Here is a 6339-nt window from a genome sequence, read left to right as displayed (position 1 = left end):
AATTGTTATTATAAAATAACAATTAGTATTTCGTAGTCATAATATTCCGATTATGACCCAAGTTAAACGTGTACCGACAAACATAGCTCGTTCAAAACGTTAAGTGACACTAATGGTCGTAAAAGCTTCCGGGGATCAAGTTAAGTGATTACACACTTAATAGCACGTTGTAAGATATTAATGAAAGTAATTAATCATTAAATAAGTGTAACAACCCAACCCGTTAACCAACCAATAACGCGGAATAAAAAAAATTTATTTGTGCAGCACATGGCGCGGCGCGCCAAAGTGGCCTGTCCAAAAAGTCATGAAATGCGAAAATGTTTGACCACTTCCCGACGTATTTAGACAAAACGCTTTTAACCATACATTAATATATGTAGAACTAACACGTTCCATTAATAAAATTAGTTTTACGAAGACCGGGCCCACATTGGCCGTTTTACGACTTTCGTACGAAAATACAATTTTCGACCATAAGACTTTTAATACAAAACAAAGCCGAGCATGGCGATTGGGGATACGCTACCCAATCCTAACAAATCCAAAAGCAAGCCTTCTACGCAAACTATGCAAGTCCTCTAATCCTCGCGCTTACCCGAGCCACCATCCGCATGCAATCTATAAAAAAAAAGAGTCAACAACGAGAGGGTAAGCTAACGCTTAGTGAATGATAATATACTACATACATATATATGTATAAAATGGACACGCCACAAAATAACAAATACCGCATATCGAGGCATCCATATATAAGGCACTACACTAAGCATACCGTACGATCTCTAAGCAACGAGCTAAAGATACAACAACAATATAAGTTCACCAACGACGATGTGAACAACGCCAAATAGCTACACCCAGAGGGTTAGCTACAACACAACAATACATTAATATGTAACAATATAAATATAACAACGCGTAAAACTCCCAAGGTTAACCATAACGCTATGGTGCTACCGGCTCGTGGTTCACACCATACGCAATTGAGTCATACTCTTTTATAGTGCTACCGGCTCGTGGTTCACACTCGATGCTACCGGCTCGTGGTTCACATCAATTATTTTATAGTGCTACCAGCTCGTGGTTCACACTCGATGCTACCGGCTCGTGGTTCACATCTTAGTTTATAGTGCTACCGGCTCGTGGTTCACACTCGATGCTACCGGCTCGTGGTTCACATCTTAGTTTATAGTGCTACCGGCTCGTGGTTCACACTCGATCACACACCTGTTATGGCACTACCGGCTCGATGGTTCATACCATAACACCCACAAATAAATACGTCATATACACATACGTATAATTATTCCACTCACAATACTACCCTTCGCCATTGGGGTTATATCTAAGTCCGCATCACAATATTAACCCTTCATCATTGGGGTTATATCAACCACATCACAACCACGTGTGATAATGTACACGCGAACGCGTACTTCGCCAAAGGTGGCCAACTAAAACGCACAACCGTGCCAATTGGACCTACACACAAGTCCATCAAATCCACCTATATGTGAAGTGAGCTCTATAACCAAGAAACACTTCACCTCGACCCGCACCCATCCTACACATACATATGCACATAGGATATTAACACTCACCTTGAAGTCTTGAAGAAAGCTTCCAAGTAAACCGCAACTCGCCAATGGAAAATACCTATTCCATTATCACAATTACAACAATACACTTAGAGTGGATTTACAAATCAACCCAATTCGTCACTTAGTGCAATTTCGACCCAAATGCACTTCCAAGCACAAACCGTGCCCAAAACTAACCAATAATCACTAACACAAGTGAGAATGGTCCTAATACGCCAATTAAACCCGAACTCAAGTGTTAAACACGTGTCACACCCATTTTGACACTTAAACCCTAATTTTGACCCATTAGGTCAAAATCTCAACATTTACAAATTTTGACACCAAAACACATTTAACTTGGTTTTATACTTCAACTTAATCCATTTCAAGTTTATAAACCTCATTAAATCGCCAAATGGGTCATAATCACCACCAAACCCTAATTTGACCCAAAGTCACAATTAGTCAACCAAATAACCTTAAATGGGTTTCAATACTTCCATAATCACTAACTTAAGTGATTAAACTCAATTTCAAGTCCTAAACATGGCCACTTAGTTCACCAACCCAAAATCCACCAACAATTAACAATAAACCCAATTACTAGCATCACTAAACCCATTTCATCATGTAAAAGGGTTTTTCATCAAACTAACTCAAACCCTAACTTGAATATCAAATCAAATAGATGAAATTCGGAGTTTGAGCTTACCAATACCACCACAACGTAGCTAGGAATGAAAGGAACAACTTTAGAACTCGAGCTTTTGATCAATTCGGCCTCCTTCTTCACCAAAACCCTAAATCTCTCTCTAGAATCTCTCTCTCTCTCTCTAAAATAGTTTGAGAGTGATGAATGGATGTGAAAATGATCCAAAACTGATCCAAACCAGCTAATATGGCTCACAAATCTGGCCCCAAGTGAAATTACCCAATTGCCCTTCATTTAAACCTTTTAAAAAGGCTGAAAATTGCCTCTGCAGCAATCGGTGCGCCGCGCCAGAAGGTGGAGCGCCGCTCCAAATAACTGGAAATTGTGGTCGAGCCCAAAACAGGTTTCAGCAACTTGTTTTGGCCATAACTTTTCGACCGTAACTCCGTTTTTGAAGAATCAAATATCGTTGGAAACGTGATAAGATTTCCTTTCCAATGGTAAGGCTTTGGAACATTAACACAAACTTTATTTGGGGTTGAAAGGATACGTACACGCCTTGTCACTTCAGACAACGTCCAGTTTCCTTCGGCGTTCGAGCAAGCAACACGTAAACTTCATACACGCATCGTACACCATAAATACATTATGTACAATAAATATTTGGGTCTTACAACTCTCCCCCACTTAAACTCGATCACGTCCTCGTGATCTTCTCCACTTAACCAATCCGGACCTACTCAACGATCCTCACTCAAGTCCCAATACGAACTTTCCTAGACAATTCTTCCCAACGGATCACTTTTAACAACTAAAATCGTCAACCGTGATTTATCAAAACCACAATCCGAGCACTAAAACCTGCTCAATTTCCCATATCGGGAAAAACTCAACCAACTTCGTACCGAGATATAAATTCCTTAGCGTACCTTTACCACGGACAACGCTAAAAGTGACCAAGTCTCAACCTAAAGTCAATAATCCGAACGTTGAAGATCGAACCACATGAATCCTCACGGATTACTCTTACCACTAAACATCCTTTGTAGTGCGCAATACAACTAATATGCCACTATCCTAACATCATAAGCAACGACTAAAACCAAAAGCGCCCAAAACGACTATAGCAACGCTAATCCTAAGGTGTCCAAAATCGACTATTGTCACACCCGTAACAACACGTGAGCAAAACACGGCTATCGCAATCACTAATCACACAACATGGTACTCACGATCCCACCATCGGTGTATAAAACAACCAATAGATCACTCAACACCGGATGAAGTCAGCGAACCCCAAAGGTCATGCTCCACCAATCAAAAATACTATGATGAAGTCAGCGGACCCCGAAGGTCATGCTTCACCAATCACATACGTACTTTTGGCCTCGAACAACGAGTAGTGCAACATCGCACTCTGTTACACTATAGTGAACCCTAACGGATACCACTAACCATCCACACAATAGAGCAAGAACCACCTATATCAAACATAGGCACAAAACAATGATTCTCTAAAAGAGAATCCGACTCACACATCCCTTAACCGAGGGATTTCACCTTGCTTGCCAAACACGTCCATTATCTCTCAACGAGATTTACCACATTACCACCTTGGTGATAATTCAAATCCAAAATCATAAGTACAATTTAACCGAAATTGTACTCTACCACAATCGATCAAATCTAGGTCCCGACACAAGTTTCGGTTTACTAAAACATTGTCCGAAATCTCACACTAAAACCTCCTCGTGCGGGAGTGTAACTTCTCTACTTGGAATTACGTTCCATAACCGCATCTCGTACACCCGTACAATGCTACCAAAGGTAGACTTTACCAGTAATTGGGTTCGCACGGCCTATCACCATGTCTTGCTCCAACTTTGAGCATACCAAGGATCCTAACCTATCCTTGAACATTTCGAACGAAAAGTGTACCACAAATTACACAAACTATACACTCGCAATCATCCAATTGCTTTAGTTTGTCGAATTTCACCCGATCACTCATGAACCTAAGGGTTTCACTTCGGTACCCTGAGTACAATGTAACCGCAACACAATCGGAGTCGAACACCACGCTAGTAGGTATAAAAGAGGCACCTAATGTCGCGTCATGTAGAATCCTTTACCAACATACATCGAGATCCAAAACACTCTATTTCTCGGGTTTCATCCCACCCGTCGAACCTCATGGTTCATCAACTTCAACACGAGAGCGAACACGCTCTAACATCCGAACACCAAAACTCATTTCCATGGCTTGGTAGAGACATTTCCCAAATACTAAGGAATGCTTGGTTACGCCAAGTCTTACGCCCTTCGCCCGACAATCCAAAGTCACCATAGGGTACTTCCATTAGGAACGTCACCCATATCAATAACATGCACAACACAATTGAGACCTTAAGGGTCTCACTCGAACGAGCTAAACAACCCGATACCAACCAAAATGCCTAAGCACCCAAGGATTCGCACCATAGAGTCAAGGCACAACACACCACTTATTCGCTCTACTGAGAGCAAACCGGAGCCATAAACATAAACCGCCCGCTCGCTACGAATTATCTCCAACGGAGAATGAAGTTTAAATAAGACTTACGGACACACCGCATGTTATTACAAATGAATGACATATGATTTCGTACTAAAAGTACCTCATGTAGTGCTGTTGGGCTTCCGTGCTCCACTTCCCATCATATATTCGCGCTCTAACCTCCTGACCCGATCGTCATGCGATTCGGAACACTCTGACTTCCGGTGTCCCTCCATTCGGCAAATGAAACATCTGATTGTACCTAAAGGCACCACCGTACAATCTTGTGCCAAATGACCCCGTTCCCCACACTTAAAGCACGTAAGCTTGTAACCCTTCTTACTCTTCTTCTTCACATTCTCGACTCCTTCAGGAGTACTTCGTGCCCTCTTACCATGAGCACCATGTAATCCTAACCTTGCAAGTACATCTTCATCATCGCTACCTCGAGGTTTGGGAAACCTCTTTTCAAACTCTTCCTTTACAACTTTAGTCACTTGGTCTCGGACCACCTTCGTCATTTGTCCTTCGACCAACTCCTTGGTTACTTCTCTAACTCTGCCGGTGAAAATCGAGACATATCGTTCAAACACTGCTTCAATATTTAACGTTAACTCATCCTTCCCTTCGTGAATAGGCTCACTCGTTCCGCATCCATCTTCCGTTTTCATTCTAAGGAATGCAAACGATTAGATCACGAACGTATAAACCACACGCACAACACCGTCCCATCTTGCTAAACACTCGTCGTACATCACTTACTAGACACGATTTGCACCCGTAATAAGGTTTGCAAGTCCTTATTACGCATACACGCCGTATCGGCTCGTTAGTACAACGATCGCCTCGCTCGATGATATATGCAACCGCAACATAAACAAAGCACAAACAAAATCCTACGCGATATAAACACACTCGAGAATTATTATCACATCACAATAATATATTAATAATATCCGCATTACTAATATACAAGTTAGTCAATCTATAAATAAGGCACTAACTAAACCCATTCTGACCCGTAATCCTACAAGTCCTGCAACAATTAAGCACACACACAAGTCTAAGTCTAGGCACCTATCTCAAGTCACCTAAATCCCTTAGACCATGCTCTGATACCACTTGTAACAACCCAACCCGTTAACCAACCAATAACGCGGAATAAAAAACATTTCTTTGTGCAGCACATGGCGCGGCGCGCCATATGGCCGCGCGGCGCGCCAAAGTGGCCTGTCCAAAAAGTCATGAAATGCGAAAATGTTTGACCACTTCCCGACGTATTTAGACAAAACGCTTTTAACTATACATTAATATATGTAGAACTAACACGTTCCATTAATAAAATTAGTTTTACGAAGACCGGGCCCACATTGGCCGTTTTACGACTTTCGTACGAAAATACAATTTTCGACCATAAGACTTTTAATACAAAACAAAGCTGAGCATGGCGATTGGGGATACGCTACCCAATCCTAACAAATCCAAAAGCAAGCCTTCTACGCAAACTATGCAAGTCCTCTAATCCTCGCGCTTACCCGAGCCACCATCCGCATGCAATCTATAAA

This window comes from Rutidosis leptorrhynchoides, chromosome 4, assembly GCF_046630445.1.
Source record: "Rutidosis leptorrhynchoides isolate AG116_Rl617_1_P2 chromosome 4, CSIRO_AGI_Rlap_v1, whole genome shotgun sequence".
Taxonomy (NCBI): Eukaryota; Viridiplantae; Streptophyta; class Magnoliopsida; order Asterales; family Asteraceae; genus Rutidosis; species Rutidosis leptorrhynchoides.
Note: the sequence above shows the minus strand (reverse complement) of the source record.